Below are 21,745 nucleotides of genomic sequence, written 5' to 3'. Positions count from 1 at the left end.
CACGCGTGTCAGCACTGACACGTAGCCATTTCTGATGACACGCGGCCACTGAGGCGGCTGCATGCCGAGGATGAAACATTTGCGAAATAATGTTTTTTCCTCAAAGTGACACACTACCCGAGTTATGCTCAGTTTTTTGGCAAAGTTTGACACACCAAGCTCAAAAGGTTGCCCATCACTGTCCTAGGTGGACCCATTCAATAATAGCAAGAGAGTTTTTATTTTGTAAGATGACTCCAGTGGGACTATTTTCAGTAGAATTAATCTGTCCCAATAAAGGCAATTCAGGCAGTACTTGTGCCACTTGGGCTAAGGAGATTGCCTGCTCAATTCTTTGTAACTCCTTTCTAGCTTCATCTGTCAATACTTGGGGTGAGGAAAGATTAGAGTCACCTCTAAGTATATTAAATAAATTTGTCATTTCTCCTGTAGAGATTTTTAGGTAAGGTCTTAACCAATTAATGTCCCCTAATAATTTTTGAAAGTCATTTAAGATTTTAAGGCAATCTTTTCATATTTCTACTTTTTGAGGCCTAACATATTGATTTTCAATTATGGTACCTAGATATTTAAAAGATATTTCTTTCTGTACTTTTTCTGGAGCAGTTTTTAAGCCCCATTTAGGAAGTTCTTTTTATAATTGAGAAAACATTGCTAAAGTCTGTTCTTCTCGTGGACTCGCTAGGAGTAAGTCATCCATGTAATGGATAATATAACACTGGGAATATTTGTTCCTTAAAGGCTGAATAGCTTGAGCTACATATATTTGACATAAAGTAGGGCTATTGGCTATTCCTTGAGGCAAAACTTTCCATTGATATCTTTTCATAGGCTCTATCTACACTAATAAAAGAGAAACACACAAATTGACCATCACTCCGCTATACCCACCATCTAATCAGGAGGGAATATGCAAATTAGAAGGACAAAGGTGGCGGCCGCCCAGCTGCTCCAGGCACGGAGTGGCCAGGCAGGGCAGGAAGCCTGCTATGAGAGGGAGGGTGGGGGGGGCGAAGGGATCTACAGGAGCAGCACTCCGGCGCAGTGAAGACGAAGACTGCAGACTCCGGAGTCTGCAGCAAAGACGAAGATGGCAGACTCCAGCTGGAGGGAAGGCCTGGGTCCTGGGTGCCGGAGGAAAACCGGTGCTGGAAGCCAAGGGAAGGAAGGCCTATTGCACGAATCTCTTCATGCAATGGGCCTCTAGTATTATTAATAGATGGCACTGAAAAGGCAAATCTTTGTTTATCTTGTGGTGCCAAGGGAATGGTGAAGAAACAGTCCTTAAGATCTACTACTATAAGAGACCAATCTAGAGGGATTTGTGAAGGCGCTGGGAGTCCAGGCTGTAAAGCTCCCATGGTATGCATAGTAGCGTTAAAGGCTCTAAGATCATGGAGCAATCACCATTTTCCTATTGCCTTCTTAGGGATTGTAAATATAGGAGTATTCCAAGGACTATTGGAAGGTTCTATATGACTAGCCTCTACTTGTTCTTGTATTAATTCATGGATATGACTTAATTTCTCCTTGGTTAATGGACACTGATCCACCCATATAGGTCTATCATCTTTCCATTGCATATGCTCAGCATGGGGGTGAGGAGATTGAGCAGTGACCACTCCTAAAAAGGCTGATATTCTAAACCTTGTTTTCCTGTGTTTTCTTTGGCCTGAATGGGTTCTTTAATCTCCTGATTATCTTTTCCTAAACCTTGACCAGCTTGATATCCCATCTGAGTTACTAACTGTTGTCCCTTGCCGGTAATAAGATAAGCTTGTAAACCTTCTAAAACATCTCGGCCCCATAAGTTGACTGCAATTCCAGACACTATATAGGGCTGAAACCATCCTGTTTGTCCTTCCTTATCTTACCACTTTAACACTGCAGTGCTGCGTCGCGTGTTATCAGGAATTCCAACACCCATGATAGAGCCTATAGCTTCTACCATGGACCAACTTGAAGGCTAGAATTCTTGACTGATAATACTAACATCTGCTCCAGTGTCTATTAAACCTTTAAACAGTTTCCCTCTATTCTTAGATTAATCATAGGACGGGTCTTGCTAATTTCCTGTATCCAATATATATCTGAGCTTCCAAATCCTTGTGTCCCTCTCTTCCTATTTATAACTTCACCTTGCTGAATATAAGGCAAAAGAAGAGCTGACAGTGGATAGAGTGTCAGCCTGCGGACTGAAGGGTCCCAGGTTTGATTCCGGTCAAGGGCATGTACCTTGGTTGCGGGCACATCCTCAGTAGGGGGTGTGCAGGAGGCAGCTCATCGATGTTTCTCTCTCATTGATGTTTCTAATTCTCTATCCCTCTCCCTTCCTCTCTGTAAAAAAATCAATAAAATATATTTTAAAAAAAGAGAGCTGAGCAATTCTTTGTCCTGGAATAATTTGCATAATATGTTTGCATTCTAAAGTTACTTTGATTTCTCCCTTATAGTCTGAATCTATGACTCCAGGAAAAACAGTTAGTCCTTTCAGAGTATTTTCACTCTTTCCTAGGACTAAACCTGACATTCCTGGTGGCACAGGTCCCCAAATCCCTGTAGGAACAACTTGTCTAGCCATATCAGGGATCAGGGTGATTGTTATTGTGCTATTGAGATCAAATCCAGCATTTCTTTCTGGAGTGACTTGAAGGAGGGAATCTACTGTAGTCCTGGAAGGGTGAAACATAACGGTGTGTGGGGGGGGGAGGGGACGGGGGGAAGGCCCTCCGGTCGTTAACCTGCGGCTGGCCATTTCCTATGTCTTGATTTAATGGCTGGCCACTTCTATGAAATTTAGATCTACACTGACTGGCCCAATGATTCCCCTTCTGACATCTGGGACATAGACCTGCATTACCTGATTTGGGAGGCGGAATGCTCACGCCTTCTCCCTGAGCATCACCTTGTGTCCTTTTTGGTTGCTTACAATCCTTTTTAAAATGTCCTTGCTGTCCACAGTTGAAACATGATTTGTTTCTTGTTGTAATTGAGGCAGCTAATAAACTTGCCTGAAAAATTCCTGACCCCACATTCTGACATGCTCAAATAATTTCCATAATGGTACTATTTTTTCTTAGAGGCATTAGACATTTCTTACAATCAGCATTGGCATTTTCATAAGCTAATTGCTGAGTCAAAATGTCTCCTGCCGTCTCATGTTGAATCTGCCGTCTCACTGCTCCAGTGAGATGAGCTACAGAATCAGAGAATGATTTGGTGGGCCCCTGCATGCACTTACTAAAGGCTCCTTCAGGTTTCTCTTTTGCTTGTAAAGTCCACCAGGATTTTCTTCCACAAAGTCTAATTTGCTCATACGCCTGTTGGACGTAGAGGAGCTGATTTTGGACGTCACTAAATTGTCCCTGTCCTGCAAGCATCTCAAAAGTTTTTTGAATATTCTGTCTGAGATTCGAAGAAGCTTGTGCTTGACATTTCTCTAAAAATTCTCCCTTCCATAGCAAATAATCTCCTCCATCCAGAGTTGCATGGGCCAGAGAATGCCAATCATAAGGAGCTAGGAATGCATCAGAAATGTTAGTTATAATTTATCCAGTAAATGGAGCATTTGCGCCATTCTGTATTACACTATCACACAAGGCCTTTATCATTTTAAAGTCAAATCTTTCATGCTGTCTTATTATTTGATTTGGGAATTGTGGATTAGCTACCAGTCTAACAGGAAAAGCAAGTCTGTCGTCCTCCACTGTCCTGTCCTTTAATCCTTTTCGGATGGCTCTTTGCATAGGCGATTCTATTAGTGGCGATTTAAATGTTTCAGAATCAGGACATGAAGGCCACTCCTCCAATTTATCTTTCTGCTCCTCTTTAGGAGCAGAGGGTGCAAAGGGAGGAGGTCTTTCTTCTCTGAAAGGCTCTAGCAAATGTAATACCGTTTCCCACAAGGAGAAACAATTTGGAGGCAAAATTTTCCCTGCTGCTTAGCTTCTTTCAAGTTCTGACCTATCCATTCCCAACATTCAATATCCAATGTACCCTCATCAGAAAACTATGGATTATCTACACTAATAAAAGAGAAACATGCAAATTGACCATCACTTCGTGACGCCCACCAGCCAATCGGGAGCAAATATGCAAATTAACCCAACAAAGATGTAGGTGGCCCCGCCCCCCCATCCACTCTGGGCCTCTGGGCAGCACATATGCAGGGGCACGGAGAGGCCAGGCAGGATGGAATGCCTGCTATGAGGGGAAGGGCTGGGGGTGGAGGGAGCTACAGGAGCGGCACTCCGGCTGGCTCCCAGAGCGAAGAGGAAAGGCAGCGGCCAGAGTGAAGGCCTGGGTCCTGGGTGCTGGAGGAAAACCGGGGCCAGCAGCCAGGGGAAGGAAGGCCTATTGCGCGAATCTTTATGCAATGGGCCTCTAGTATTCTATAATAATCTGTAGAAACTGTAAAAGAAGATCTTCTGACACTGAAACTCCCTTATCCTTTAGCAAGCAAGCCAAAAGTCTACAAGAAAGTCTCTCCCCTTTCAACAAATTCTGCCCCATTATGATCTGGATGAAACAAAAGAAATTACTCAAGCACTTATGGATCCACAGGCTTCCACAGCTGACAAGAGTTTTGCACGCAGTTCAATCTTCCACCACCAGTTCTGGTGATTTCTTTTTCCGCTCTGGCGAATTCTTTTCCTCCAAGTCCCTGTTCAAGGTGCCAAATGTGAAGCCACAGCCAGCGTGGCCTTGGGTTCAAAGGCTTGGAGAAAGGACTGATGCACAAATCAATACACAAGACAAGAAATATAAATTTGGAAATTATGGGGAAGCCAGAGAAAGCTTAGCTGTGGTAGCTGAGTTCCACTAAGTCTCCATTCCCATCTGCTTTTATTTATTAGAATACACAATTGCCTTTTAGGAATGCAAACAGACATATCAATGGTAATGTTTAGTAAACAGTAAGATTATCAGGTTGGGGGAGTTTGCTTTAGGCCATTGAGTCAGCAGTAGGTAATAAAATGCAAATATTCACCCTGTGAATATCAAAGAGCCCAATTCAGCCTTCTGACCAGATTTCTCGCATTTATATTAATTACTGTTGACCTTAATTCTCAGCACCAGTTTGTTCATTGATACAGGGTTCCTTTCCCCTCTGGGCACCCACAGCACCAACTGCTTATTACATTGATTTGCCTACAGACACACCTCTTCTGCCATCCAGTCTACTTCACTCTTAGGACACATGTCTTACTTTCATGGCTCTGCCCAGGGATACCTGCTGCATTCTGAATCACAACTAGCAGGTACAGAGGATACAAATGCATGGGGCATGCCTGTGGCTCAACTGGGTCTTGGGTACCTGCTTTTTCCATCTGCTTCATTGCTTTTCTTTCATAGGGATCCTTGGGTCCCGCAAGACTTTTCAACCCCTTTTCCACCTACTCTGACCCCTTTGGATTTAGTAACTCAGCTTCGCACTTGACCCCTGCAAGAGTCAGCTTCCTCTATATGCTCCCTGTTAACTCTCAGAGTCTGCCAAGCAGCTGAGGACATTCTCTGCTTGTCACCACCCTGTGGGAAAGGAGAGCAGAAGCCACCATCATCCATTTTCTGGAAACATTAGCATCATGCATTTCTCTTTCCCCAGATCTCCTGCCCCTCCCTGCAACCCAGTCAATTCCACATCAGAGGGGCCTGTTGTATGTATTTCCTTCTGAACCCACCCTTGTATACTGCTTAAGATTAGGGGCCCATCTGCCCCTAATGAGCCACTGTACCAGCCTCCTGTCTGGTCTCTCTCCTGTGGTCTATGCCCCTCTAGTCCTTTCTCCACCTGGCTGCTAGAGCTATTTTCTAGTCCAGTATGGCGAACCTATGACACGCTTGTCAGCACTGACACACATAGCCATTTCTGATGACATGCGGCAGCTGAGGCGCCGCATACCGAGGATGAAACATTTGCTGCTCCTGAGGATGAAACATTTGTGACTAGAGTCTTGGAGCTCCAAGACTCTAGTCGCAAATGTTTCATCCTCCCCTATTAGACACTCTGTGCCGGAGGTCTGTAGGCCAAAACAACAGAAGTCCGGCACAGAGCGTCTAGTTCTGGGACTTCCGGTTAAGCCGGGATCTTTGCCCTCACTTCCGCCGCAGAGCAGGGAGCAGCAGAACACAGCGGGGGACACATCTCTGGGGGCCCTGCCATTACCAGTAACCAAATAACAGTTAACCACAGCAACCATTATCTACTGTTCTAGGGTGTCATGGATTTCTAATCCATCATTACTGAAATAAGTGAGGGGGAGGCTGGGAGAGGCGAGGGTTTGTGGCGTGCTATGGGTGCCGTTTCCTGCCATTAGAAATAGCAGCAGCCATTTTAATTCACATAAGGAACACCATCTTGCTCCATAGTGCAGATTCCATTTCACCACTATTACTGTTGTGCATCCTTATTAACCCCTATTTCTGCTTATTAACCCTGCCCTTTCCTAAAAGACAGTTATATGCACCATTTTGTGGTTAGGCTAGCTAACCCCTAATTGCCTGCAGGCTTAACAAGCTATCTATAATTCTATCTTCTGTCACTGCCCCCCTGATGGAGAACCCAAAAGATAAAAAAAACTAAGGTTAAGTAAAGGAAGTGGTAGTAGCAGTGGCCAACCCTTTCAAGAGACATGGACCGAGACGTATGGCTTTATAGAGAAAAATGGCAGATCATTTTGCGTTCTATGTACTGAAACGGTAGTAAGCAGAACATGGAATATAAATAGACATTTTGAAACGAATCATTCCCAGCTCTTGGGAAAAAGTGAGGATGAAAGGAAGGAATACATTTCCAGGCAGCTACACCTTTAAAAGAGCCAATCTAATTCCATCCTTAAATTTATGAAAGGCTCTACAAATTTAACATCTGCAAGTTTGAGCATTGCTCACTCTATAGCTCAGCATGGAAAAGCACTCAGTGAGGGAGAATTTATTAAAGAAACTATCCTAAGATGTGCACCAGTTCTATTTCACGATATTCAGAATAAAGATGCAATTATTAAGAGAATATCTGAGTTACCACTTAGTAGAAATATCATAAAAGACCAAATAATGAGACTGAACACAACCATACAACATCAATTAAAGAGAGACATAAGGAAGTGTAAATATTTTTCGATCTCTCTTGATGAAACAACTGATGTCACATCACATGCTCAGTTGGCCATTATTGGTCGATATTCTGATGGTCTCACAATGAGAGAAGAGTTGATAAAATTAGTATCAGTGTCAACAAGTAAATCAGGAAGCGAAATATGTAAGGTTGTTATACAAACATTTCGTGACCTAAGCATTGATATCTCTAAAGTTGTGTCAGTGACGACAGATGGGGCACCAAATATGGTGGGGGAAAAAGTCGGATTTGTCCAATTGTTTACAGAAGCTATTGGACATCCGATTGTGCCTTTTCATTGTATTATCCATCAGGAGGCTTTATGTGCCAAGGCAGGATTCACCGAGTTAATGTCAGTTGTTACAAAAATAGTTAATTTAATAGCTGCTCGCCCCCTTCACAAGCAAGAATTTTCAGCACTTTTACTGGAGGTTGATTCCACCTACAGTGGACTGCTGATGTACAATAATGTAAGATGGCTGAGCCGAGGCAAAGTTCTTGAATTATGTGTCACACCCTAGGTGGTTTGGCTCAGTGGATAGAATGTCCGCCTGTGGACTGAAAGGTCCTGGGTTCAATTCCAGTCAAGGGCACATGCCTGGGTGGCAGGCTCGATCCTCGGTAGAGGACATGCAGGAGACAGCCAATCAATGATTCTCTCTCATCATTGATGTTTCTATTTCTCTCTCTCTCTCCCTTCCTCTCTGAAATCAATAAAAATATATTTTTTTAAAAAAGAATTATGTGTCAGGAACTGTTCAGAATGTTTCCTCCACTTAAATGTGAACTCATCAGAATGTATCAACATGATGTTCTAGGCTCTCAGCAAAATAGGTGAACATCATGTTGATACATTCTGATGAGTTCACATTTAAGTGGAGGAAACAGACATAAGTGCATTTCTGAACAAATCACTGGTGAGGATACAGGTGTGGGATTTACCTTGATGAAACAGGCTCTCTCCTGGAGCAGGGGCTGAGGGTCAGCTCCTGCTGAGGCATGAGGCTATCTGAGGGATGAGGGCCACCCTGGCCAACAAGCACTGTCAGAAGGGAAGAAGCAAAATGTAATGATGAAAGCTGTATCAGAGAGATACTACCCTTTGAAGATGGAGGAAGGGCCATGACGGAGGAATGTGGGTGGCTTCTCAAAGCTGAAAAAAAAAGGAAATGAATCTTTCTAGAGTCTCCAGAAAAAGAATACAGCTGCATAGATACCTTCATTTTAGCCTAGCTAATAGCTGGGAATCAGTAGTGAACAAGTAAACATAATTCCTGCCCTCAGGGAGACAATGGCATCTTCCCCTCTCTACCTGTTGAAATCCTATGGACTTCGAGGTAAAGTCCAAATGTCATCTCCTCTATGTAGTCAGCCCTGATCTCTATAGACAGAAATATTATCTCACTCCTTAAAACTACTGTTTTGCTTCATTTGCACTCCTCTTAGAGTATCCTATCTAATAAAGATGGAATATGCAAATTGACTGTTACTTCACAACAAAGATGGCAGCGTCCACAGCCAATAAGGAGGGAATATGCAAATTGACATGACAAAGATGGCAGTGGCTGGGCCAGGATGCTTGTGTCATCACCATGGCAACGACGCAGGCATTCTGCCCTGCCCAGGCCGCTCCGGGCCTCTGGGCAGCGCGTGAATGTGGAAGGCGGCTCCGGGCCGGAGCAAAGGCAGAAGGCGGTGGCCAGAGCAAAGGCCCAGGTCCCGGGTGCCGGCAGCCAGGGGAAGGAAGGCCTATTCTTGCACGAATCTTCGTGCATCGGACCTCTAGTATATACATAAGGAATGTGAACATAAGCCATGTGGAGATAGTTAATTCATCTTGGTAATACCTTCAACATCTAATGAGAACACAGTGAATGAATGAATGAATCAATCAATCAATCTGTTAAGAACAATTATTTTTTTAAAAATCATCCCCCAGGACATTCTGACTCCTTTTCCATTTACCCTGACCCCTTTGGATTTGTTCAGAAATTCACTTATGTCTGTTTCCTCCACTTAAATGTAAACTTCATCAGAATGTATCAATATAATGTTCACCTGTTTTGCCCAGAGCCTAGAACAGTTCCTGAAACATAATTCTTAATAAATATTTAATAATTAAGTTTTTCATTTATCTTTAGCAAACTTAAACCAACTGCTTAGCAAACCTGAACCAACTGTTTAAGAAAACACATATTTGAGACATTCTCAACTCAGTGTAAGTGATTGCAGGGCCTTGAGGACACATGGGGGGAAAGTTCATTTCTAAAGCAATTGGGAATTGGCCTAGACATTCAGAAGCTATATCTTGAAGTCTTTTCCATCTTTTTATTATTTTGTTCCATTATTGTATGCTTCTGAACTTGGCATATGGAATTAAAGTGCTGATTTTTTAGTCAGAAATCCTTTAAAATACTTCTATACCATTATACAAATTTGAAAACATGCAAAGGCATAAAGAAGGACATTAGATTCACCCATAATCCATCACTCAGACAAAAATAACTATTAACATTTTGTTGTATTTCCTTCCAGTCTTTTTTTTTTTTCTCTGCAAATAGAAAGCAACTGCTCTGGAGTTCTGGGTTTTGCATTGGTGCTGAGATGGGTGGACTTGTATAAGAAGAATACTGTTTTCCATATTAAAGTAGTGTGGTCTTTGTTTTCTCTCTGTTTTGCCTGTGCTCACCGATGACTCTCCCTCTTTTTTCTCATATTTTATTCTAGCCCTTCTTCCATTGAACCCAGAGTTCAGGAGTTGTTCTATTAGTTCAAATTGGTCCTTCTCAGCATTAGTTTCTTTTAAATGTCTTATGAGTTTAATTGATGTGGCTTATTAATGATGGGATATATTGATTTTTATAAAATTACCTGAGCTTCCTTTGTAAATGGATAGGCCTATTTACCCAGAGGCCTCTCCCTCACCCCACTCTCACCCTCCACCCCCATCAGAAGGTGAGAAATCTCTGTGTAAATGAATGTGTCCTCCCACAGGCAGAAGTCTCAGAATTGCCAAAATAAATAAATCTCCTCTGAAAATAGAGTTCTTTGCCTATGGCTTCTGGTGGGAGACCTGAGTCTCTCAGTGCTGCTCCACCTCAATCCGCAGCCCCCATACCTTCATGGAGGCATCTCCCCAGACATAGCTTTGACTTTGTTGGAGGAGGGATTCACAGGGCTGCCACTGGGCCTATGGTGCTGCTCCAAATATGTAATGGATCATCGGGAGGGCCTGAGTGACAGGCTCATTCTGTAGATGGTCCTTCCATTCATCTCTCCTTCTCTCCAAACGTGCTGACTCAAAGTCTTGGAATTTCTCCAGAGCTTTGACAGGAAAAACAGCTACTCTGTCCACGGTGCCTGTGGCTACCATTTTGTCCTTTCACGATCCCATCTACTTTCTATTAATTTTCATGATCCCATCTACTTTCTCTGGGCTTACAAGTGGGAAGAAGACAGACACAGTCCCCTCTCCATGGAGTTTATGTCCTTCAATAGTAAACAAGCAAAAATAAACCAGTAAACAAGCACTTGAAGTTTAACAGACAATTCTGCCATTAGCACGATGAGTGTTCAGGAGGGACTCTCTAAGGAGATTTATAGGTAAGAAAAGGCTGCAAAAGGAAAGAAGTGTCTAAACGGAAATCTGAAGAGTGAACAGAGATTATGTCAGGGCAAGAGGAAGTGTGTGGCCACGCTAGAAAGAAGGGAGGGAAAAGCCTTCCAGCCTGAAGGGACGGCGTGTGAAATGTGTAATCCATGCAGGTAAACGTGGCTAGCGGCATAAAGGATTGAAAACGTCCTTATGCTTATGCCTCACAGGACAGGAAGGGCCCCAACAAGCTGCCCCTGAAAGCTGCCCGCCCTGCCCACTTAAGACATTCTCTGTCCTGTGTTTTTATTTCAAAGGAGGAAGAGAATCAGCATCTATAAAGAGCTTCTGCTGGAAGAGTTTATGTATATTTTCTCCCTAATTTCTCAGTAATCCAGTGAGATAGCCATTGCCATTTTAGAAGTAAGGAAATTGAGGATCCAAGTGGTTAAGTAACTTGCCCAAGGCTGCACAGCCAGTAGGTGCTAATGCTGGGATTTTAATAAGTTGAGGCATCGCTAAAGACCACATACTTTTCTACATTAGGTGCCAATATCTATTTTTAGTATGTGTGGTAAAATACACATAATAAAATTTATCATCTTAACCATTTTTAAGCGTTACACTTCAGTGGTGTTAAGTACATGCATATTCTTGTGCAACTACAACTGCCATCCATCTCCAGAACTCTTTTCATTTTGTAAAAGCAAATTCTATACCTATTAAACAGCAATTCCCCATTTCCTCACCCCCAACACATGACAACCACCATTCTACTCTCTGTCTCTATGAGATTGACTACTCTAGGGACATCATATCATTAGAATAATGCAGTATGTCTTATCATGACCAATTTATTTTGCTTAGCATGTCCTCAAGCTTTGTCCATTGGTGCCAATATCTTTTTAACACCCTGTACCTCCTGATAGTTTCCAAAAGAAAGAATGTGCCCCAGCCTGAGCTGAAAAGGGGAAGAATTTGGTTGTGATAAAACTCCACATTAATGAGACTCTTGAGCCATGATGAATCAGCAGAGGACACTAGAATTTTCAAAATCTCAAATCCTGCACGCACTACTGTTACTGGTATCACTAGCAAACACGATCACTGTCTCCATTTTACATTGAATAGTCAGGAAGTGCGTCATGTAGTGGCAGAAAAGCTTGAATCAACTTGGCCCAGAGAGCTTCCTGCCCAGTGACATGGCTCCTAATTAAATTTTGTGCCTGAGAAAGGAAGTTTCCCTTAACATGGGAGCAGGAGTCATTTATTCATTCGTTTGTCAGACAAGCACTGTGTCATGCATGGTGGATAGTTTCCATTTGCATCTTCAGGCCTAGTTTTCATGTTCTTCACTCTGCTTTGTGTCCCAAAGGCTGAATTTAGGGTTGGCTTTCAGCTGGGTTTGGCTAACTGGAGGGGACTAGAGTGTGGGAGTGCGGTTGGCATATTTATTACCCTGGCTTTCTCTCAGCAGTATTGCTGGGAGCTGGCTGCTCCAAAGGCAACACTTTCTGCCACCTAGAATGCAGCTAATGACCTAGAAAATGCTTTCACTACCCTCTCCTCCATCAGCAAAAATAACTAAAAGTAGTTTGCCTTCATGTGTGAAGGTCAGTATTATATTTTAACTGTCCTGCCTCAGGGCTAAATCGAATCCCACTATCATACTATCTGCAGGGACCTTGCTTGTCTTGATAGTCCACAGAATATTACTCTGGACCATTACATTGATGGCATTATTCTAACTGAATCCAGGGAACACAGGTGGCAGGCACCTTAAGCACATCGGTCACACATATGCATGCCAAGGAATTGGGAGATAACCCCTTGTAAATATTTCTCTCTTTTCTGCATCCAGCTTAGCTAGAGAGCGGTCCGGTTCCTGAATAGGGGCTGCTGGGGATTGAGAAAATGAAAGAGACAGACACAGAGATGGAAGGAAAAAGCTGGGGGTGGGTGGGACCACTGTCCTCTGATGGAGAGATAGGAACCCAGAGCCAATACAGCGTGTTTATACTGAGTGGCCAGATTATTATGATCTCTGAACGCATAATAATCTGGCCACTCAGAGTATTTGTATCTCAAATGGGTACCAAAAGTATTCTAGACTTTTGCTGGAGATCAACCACCTATTTGCCCTGAGCTTTCTATCAGCCAGTGCAAAGGGGAAAACTGATCAGGTGCACGATTTATAGTATCTTTGATATCAAATAATGAGGTACTCAAGAGAAGTACACTGAGTGGCCAGATCATTATGCATTCAGAGATCATAATGATCTGGCCACTCAGTGTATTTTATACAGCAAAAACCAGGAAGTTTTACTAAAAGTCAAGACAAAGGAGATTATGTGCATTCTTGGATGGGCCCAAGTCGTATTCATTCCTGCTTTGCTGGATTTAGATAATGAAACCCACCCCCTGGCGCCTGGGCTGAAGGTTAAGCTGACAACACTCCTGCCTCTGGCAAGGCGTGTTTCCAGGATGTGGCTCTGCCAATGCCAGCCACTGGATTCAGCTGACAATAATTAAATAAATGCCCATGTGCCTTCCCAGGTGCTTTCTACAGGCCCTTGGATGTTCAGGGGCTGCTATGTCAGCAAGGGTTCTGGGGTCCAGTAGTCCTGGGCATGTTGGAATATCTCTTTGCACAAGTGAGACACAGTTGTTACACCTTGCCCCACATACCATATAGGAAAGGCAACATTTCGTGAGTTTCTTTGGATTTTAGAGGTAACTTGAACCATATTTGGATGTACTGTTCAGATCTAATTACTGGGTGACTTACAAGACTACCAGTTGTGAATGGGCACAGGCTATGAAGAAGGTCAGAAACAAATCCAGGCTGCGTTACAGGCAGTCTAACCAGCAGACCCAATAGAGTGGAAGAATCTGTGGCAAACAGATGCCATAGAACGCCCTGGCAAGACCCAATGAGGCCCAAGTAAAGTCAACTCTTGATAACTTTTTTACTTGAAAAACAGCTCATGGACTATTTGAGAGACTGAACATCTGACCTTGAATTGCAAATGACTATGTGAGTTAAATTGCCCATCATGATGTGGGCACGCTCAGCAGCACTCATTGGAAAGTGTAAATGATATGTCTGAGACCAAGCTCTGCAGACCTGGAAACTACGGACAAACTTTAGGGTCAGATGATATAGGCTCCCATGGTACCTCTTCCTACTGCTTCATAACCTTTTCTCAACACACACCAATGACCTAAGAGGGAGTTCCTTAGAGCCACTTATGGAGGAAATAGTGGGGGCTAGATTTATTAATAGATTTACATGATATGATTGAACCAGATGGAAGTGATGAGCTGCTCAACTAGAGACCCACTCAGGGATGGCCTGTAGGAAAGGAGTGAAAGACAAGCCTGTCAGTGGGTAAAGCTTTAGGTATGACAGCTGGTTTACTTTGTATCAAAAGAAGATGGTCTGAGGCATGACCACCTAATTCATGGGCAGTGGTTAACAGGTTCACCAGGTTGTTCAGAGACTTGGAAAAAATAAAGTGTATGTTTGGTGACAAGGAGGGCTGGGAGAGAGGTATGTGGATAGAATTTAGAATGTGAAGATATTGATATCTGATGTAAATGTCCACCAAGGCATCCACTGTGAAAGAGGCTCTCAATAATCATATTAGTCAGCTCATAATAAAATTCCACAGACTGGGTGGCTTAAACAATAGACATTTATTTTCTCACAGTTGTGAAGACTGAAAGTTCAAGATCAAGTTGGCCTCAGGGTTTGTTTCTGGTTAGACCTCTCTTCCTGACCTGTAGAAGGCCACCTTCTCTCTGTGTCCTCACGTGGCCCTTTCTATGTGCATGCATGTGGAGAGCTCTCTGATGTCTCTTCCTCTTTTGTCTTTTCCCATAATTCCTCATTTTTATTTATTTATTTAAAAAATTTTCCCAGCTTTATTAAGATATTAGTGCCACATAATCTTCCTTTTCTAATAAGGACAACCTATTGGATTAGGGCCCCTACTACATGGCTTCTTATCTCCAAATACAGAAACATTGGGGTAGAGGATTTCAACATATGAATTTTGGGGGACACAATTCAGCTCATAACAATAATCTCCTGGCCAAGATAATCCATCCTGTGCAAATCTGCCTGTCTCTTTCCCGCGCCTCCAAAGGCCTATGTACACAGTTTGCATGAGGTAGGGGTGGAAACTATGCACAGGCTCAATAACATATTTTTCTCTCACCAAGGTTGATCTGGCTCCTTCCAGAGCTGAATGTCCAATCTGCTGGCAGTTGATCAACAATGAGAACCTGAAATGGCACCATTCCCCAAGGGGACCAACCAGAGACGTGGATGCAGATAGATGACAGTGGGTCCTTTTCATCAGGGAGGGGCCAGAATTAGTCTCAGATTGGTATTTGCTCCAAGTGTGTATTTGTGTTCCCTATCCCCAGAACTTCTGCCAGCACCAACGTTCACAGACTTAGAGAATTTTGTACCTGTCACTATGCTGTTATAACTCAACAACTTCCCCAAAAGGAGCCATACTTCTCAGAGATGGTATTGTAACAGTGGGTTCTTGACTACAGAATTCACTGATTTTATCACACACTTCATTCCCTAGAAAGAGATGTCTGAACAGAATTGTGGAATGGCATGTGGAAGATACAGATAGCGTTATAGCTGGGAGGTATAATACCCAGCAAGGTAAATTGCTCAAACCAGCAGCCAGCATCTCCCTCATAATCAGATTACATCAGTCTGGGAACCAAGGGATAGACGTAGCAGTGGCCCCTCTCACTATGACACCAAATACCACTGAAAGAAATCTTGCTTTCTATTTGAGCTGGGGCTTAGAGACCTAGGAGGAATGTTTCTGTCAGGGAACACACAGTTCCATTTACGTGGAAGTTAAAAACAGTCTGACCCTCAGCCATTTGCATCTCACTGATGTACCTCTTGTGCTAGTACTCAATGCAAAATGATGGCAACCCAAGAAGATAGGTTTCTCAAGGTCTCAGAGCCTATATGAATGAAGAATTGTTCTGCCCTACCAAGCAGCAAAGCCCCACTCAGCCCGGCAGAAGGTAAGACAAATGTGGAATGGGTGGTGGAAGAAGAAAGCTGTGTTTATCCGTTTGGGCTTTGTGGCTTACTACAGAAACAGGTTTGGTAGCAGTTACGTTTTATGTTGATTAGTTTAATTGTTTTCCTCTCTCCCACTTACTCCTAACCCTCTCCCAATATTTTATATGAAGGCCACTACCAATGGCTAACATTTAGACTTCAGGTTGGACTATGACTGAATTAAAATCACTGTGCAATGATACAACAGTTAGTAGAACTTATGAGATACCCTGTGCTGGGAAAAGATAAGAGTGGATGCAGAGAGCACCTGTACCAGATCTCTTCCATTTGCCCCAGCCAGCTCTCTGCAGACCTGGGGGCGGGGGATGGGGAGGGGGGAAGTGGGAGGGTGCTGACCTGTATGGCCTGCAGCAGTAGGCTCTCCTGACCTCAAGGTTCTTGTTCTATTTGGCCAATAGGAGACATCAGTAGAAGATCAAAGGGTGGGAGAAAAGTGAAGTTCCGGTAATTATTCCCCTGATTCTCTTCTTGCTGAGTCCCTATGGATTGATTGTGTCCCTCCATTATGAGCTCCATACAGCCCTCTGTCTGAGTTTTGGTAACCATTCCCTCCCTTTGCCCATTCACCAAGCCCTGTTGTTAACTCTAGAATAATGCAGCATTCCATGTTGCTTTCACTAAACCCTGCCTACGCCTTTGTAATAGTCCCTTTGTTAAACTGTCCTTAAGTACCTAGTTTGAGGGTGCCCTCTGGTTCCTGCCAGGAACTTGACTGATACAACCAGGCCCTGTGCACAGCACCGGAGTTACAAAAATAAAGAACACATAGTTCTCAACCTCGAGGGACTGATGTGTCTTATAGGAAACATGTGAGGTACACTGTTGGCTTAATTGGATAATTCTGGTTCAGAGTCTCTTATGATACAGTAGTCAAGGTGCAGACCAGGGCTGAAGTCATCTGAAGGTTTCACTGAGCTGAGGATTGGGTGTCATTTTTTTTTAAAGTTTTCCATCCTATCTAATAAAAGAGTAATATGCAATTTGACCATACCTCTGCTACACCCACAAGCTATGCCCACCAGCCAATCAGGAGGGAGTATGCAAATTAACCCAACCAAGATGGCTGCGGCCACAGAGAGAGCAGGAGGCTTGGGTTTCCCTGGCAATGGAGGAAGCCAAGCTTTCCACACACCCTGGCGGGCCCAGGCCTCCACTCAAGGCTACAAAGTTTCAGTTGGTTCCATGGTGTAATGGTTAGCACTCTGGACTCTGAAATATGTTAATTTGTGACAACAACATAAAAGGGAGGATATAATAAACATATATGGAGTTATATAGAAGGAAAGGTTTGTATACTATTTAGACTAACTTGGTATAAATTCAAACTAGACTGTTACCAATAACAATATTAATTGTAATCCCCAGGATAATCACTAAGAAAATAACTAAAACATGTAAGGTAAAAGAAATAAGAAGAGAAAACAGCACAATGGGAAAAAGTTAAACACAAAAGAAGCCATGAATGAGGCATTGAGGAACAAAAGGGATATAAGACATGTACAAAGGAAATAGAAAAATGGCCAGAGTAAATCCTTCCTTAACAATAATTACATTAAATGAAAATGCATTAAACTCTCCAAAGAGGAGATAGAGATTACATAATAGATTTAAAAACATGGTCCAACTATATACTGTCTAGAAAAGATTCATTTTAGAGCCAAATACACAAATAGGTTGAAAGTGAAAAGATGGAAAATGATTCTATTGTAAATATTAAACAAAAGAAATCTGGGTAGCTATACTAATATTAGATAAAATAGACTTTAAGAAAAATATTGTTACAAGAGACAAAGAAAGACACTACTAGTATATACATTATTGATAAAAAGATCAAACCATGAGGAAGCTATAATAATTATATCTAATAAAGGAGCAACAAATAAAAAAACTTCAAAATATATAAGAAGCTCTAAATATAAAACCTAATAAAATAATTACAAAAACATATGAAGTACCTAATTAAAAAATTCTAATAAAAGAACTCCAAGATACATGAAGCAAAAATAGACAAAATTAAATGGAAAAATAGACAATGCTGCAATTATAGTTGGAGATTTCAATCCCCATTTTCAATGATGAATAGACAAACTAGAAAAAAGATTGCCAAAGATATAGAGGACTTGAACAACACTATTAACCACTAGAACTAACTGACATTTACATAGTGATTATCCTAGGGATTACAACTACAGAATTCACATTCTTCTTAAATGCACATGGAACATTCTCCAGAATAAATTATATATTAAACCACAAAACAAATCTTAATCAATTGAAAAAAGACTGAAATCGAACAAAGTATCTTTTTATCTGGTCATAATGGAATGAAACTAGAAATAAATTAACAGAAGAAAATCTGGAGAATTAAAAATATATGAAAACTAAACAACACATTCTTTTTAAAAAAATCTTTACCCGAGAATATGTGTATTGATTTTAGAGAAGGAAGGGAGGAGTGGAGGGAAGGAGAGAGGGAAGAAGAGAGGAAGGGAGGGAGAGAGAGAGAGAAACATCTATGTGAAAGAGAAACACTGATCAGTTGACTCTCCCATGTGCCCTGACTGGGGATCAAACCTGAAACTGAGGCATGCACCCTGATGGAGAATTGAACCTGCAAACCTTTAGTGCACAAGAAGACGCTCCAACTGAGCCAACGGGCCAGGGCTAAACAACACATTCTTAAACAACAATTGGGTCAATGAAGACATCACAAGATAAATTAGAAAACATTTGAATTGAGTGAAAATGAAAACACAACATACCAAAATCTATGGGATGCAGCTGACCAGTGCACAGAGGAAAACTTATAGTTGTAAATGACTACATTAAGAAAAAAAAATCTCAAATCAATAACCATACACCTTAATAAACTAGAGAAATGAGAGCAAACTAAATCCAAAGTTAAAAGAAGGAAGGAAATAATGACTAGAGTGGAGATAAATAAAATTGAGAACAGAAAAACAATTTTTAAAAAATCAAGGAAACCAAACATTGGTTCTTTAAAAAATCAACAAAATTGATAAACCTTTAGCTAGAAGACTGAAAGAAAGATAGTAGGTTCAAATTACTAAACTTAGAAATTAAAGTGGAGCATTACTACTGACATTACAGAAATGAAAAGCAGTTTCTAAAACAATATTATGAACAATTAAAATCCAACAAAGTAGAGAACCTACATGAAGTGCACAAATTCCTTGAAATACCCAAAGTACCAAAACTGATTCAAAGAGAAATAGAAAATTTTAATAAATCTGTAACAAGTGAAGAGATTCAAACAGTGTTCCAAAATTGCCAAGAAAAGGCCAGGAACAGAAGGTTTCACTGGTGAATTTTATGAAATATTTAAAGAAAACTTGACACCATTGTTTCTAAAAGTCTCCCCCCTCCCCCGTCCCCCCCAAAAAAGAATAGTGTTTAAGGAAACACTTTCTAAAACCTTTTATGAGGCCAGAATTACCTTAATACCAAATCCAGACAAAGACATCACAAGGAAATGAAACTACAGCCCAATACCTTTTATGAATATACCTAGTAGACACAAAAATCCTCCTAAAATACTAGCAAACAAAATCCAAATGGAACCTTGGATTTTCTCCAGAATTGCAAAAGTAGCTCATCATTCGAAGATCAATCAATAAAATACAGCACATTAATATAATGAAAAGAGGAAAAAACCCAAATGATTATCTCGGTTGACAAAGAAAAATCATTTAACACAATTCAACACCCTTTCATGATAAAAGTACTTAAAACTAAGACTAGAAGACAACTTCCTCATTGTGTTAAACGGCATGTTTGAAATCTCATAGCTAACATACCTAATGGTGAAAGTCTGAAAGCTTTCCCCATATGATCAGAAGCAAGACAATAATGCTCACTTTCACTACTTTCTTCTCAACATTGTTCTGGAGGTCCTAGCCAGAGCAATAAGGAAAGAAAAAAAAAAAAGGCATCCAAATAGGAAAAGAGAAAGTAGAACTGCTCGTAGACAATATAATCTTTTATATTGTATCTACTAAAGAATCCACATGAAAAGTTTAGAGCTAATAAATGACTTCAGAAAGGTTACAAGATACAATGTCAACATACAAAAAATTAGATGTATTTCTATACATTAATAATGAACGATCAAAAAAGTAAGGAAATAATTCCATTTATAAAACCATCAAAAAGAGTAAGATACTTAGGATTAAATTTAACCACGGAAGTTCAAGACTTGTACACCACAAAATTACAAAACATTGGTGGAAGAAGTAAAAGAAGACCTAAATAAATAGAAAGATGTCTTACGTTCATAGATTGGAAGACTTAATACTGCTAATGGCAATAATCTCCCAAGTGATAAACAGAGTCAGTGCAATCCTTATCAAATTCCAACTGCATTTCCCCCAGTCCTATAATTTATGTATAATTTCAAGGGACTCTAACGAAAGAAATCTTGAAAAAACAAGGCCAAAGTAGGAGAACTCCCATCTTCCTATTTCAACTTACTACAAAGTCACAGTGATCAAAAACAGTGTGATACTGGTGTAAGGATAAACATATAGATCGCTGGAAAAGAATTGATGGTACAAAAATAAACCCATATATCTATAGTCAACTGAATGCTTAAAGGGATGCTAAGATCATTTAATAAGAAGAGAATCATCTTTTCAATAAATGGTGCTGGGAAAATTGGATATTCATATGCAAAGGAATGAATTTGGATCCTTAACCTCACACTATATACAAAAATTATCCCTAAATATATCAAAGTTCTAAATGTAGCTAAAACTATAAAACTATTAGAAAACATAGAGATAAATCCTCATGACTTTGGATTTGGCAATGGTTTCTTACATATGAAACCAAAGAGATAGGCAACAAAAGAAAAAACAGATAAATTGGACTTTATCCAAATTAATACTTTTGTACATCTAAGGGCACTATAAAGAAAGTGAAAAGACAATCCAATAGAATGTTAGAAAATATTTGTAAATCATTTATGTGATGAGGATCTGGTATCCAGAGTACATAAAAAATCTTTACCATGTAACAAAAGACAAACCAAATTTAAAATAAGCAAAGGACTTGATTAGATATTTCTCCAAATAAGATATACCAATGGCCAGTAGACACATGAAAAGATCTTCAACATCATTAGTTTTTGGGGAAATGCAAACCAAAATGGAAAAAAAGTTGTTGGCAAAGATATAGAAAATTGGAACACTTGTAGATTGCTGGTGAGAATGTAAAATGATGCAACTCCTGTGGAAAACAATTTGGTGGTTCCTCAAAAACTTAAACAAAGGTTTAACAAATGCCCTAGCAATTCCCCTACTAAATGGAATTCCCAAAAGAACTGAAAACAGGAACTTTAACGATACTTGTATGACAGTGTTCACTGCAGCATTATTCACATTAGCCAAAAGATAGAAATAACCCAAATGTCCATCAACTGATGAATGGACAAGCAAAATGGAATGGAATTTTAGGCATAAAAAGAATTGAAATTCCTACTGCTTTGCAACATAAACCCTGAAAACACGATGGTAAGTGAAATTCCTTAATTTTTTGAAATAGGCTAAAGACACAATTCTTTGATCACTAAAATAAAACACCATCCACTTAAAATTCTAACAGGAATTTTTTCCCTTTTGAAATGTGGATAAGAAGAAAATAAAAAAGAAAACAAACCAAAAAGAAAAAAATGAATGTGGATAAGATAGGTACTGCTAAAAATTCTATAATCCCTTTTCTAATCTTTTCATGATAATGAATTAAATTATTTAAGGGGGGGAAGGCAATGCTGATCTCCATTATCCTACTATCATAACATTCGGTCAGCCTCCATGGTCTCAGGGGCCTATTCTAACTCAGTATTATCTCACAGTCACTCAGGGCAAAGATTTTCCTGGGCAAGAGCCAGTAT

The sequence above is a fragment of the Eptesicus fuscus genome, chromosome 7, assembly GCF_027574615.1.
Source record: "Eptesicus fuscus isolate TK198812 chromosome 7, DD_ASM_mEF_20220401, whole genome shotgun sequence".
Taxonomy (NCBI): Eukaryota; Metazoa; Chordata; class Mammalia; order Chiroptera; family Vespertilionidae; genus Eptesicus; species Eptesicus fuscus.
This window is presented reverse-complemented; position numbering follows the sequence as displayed.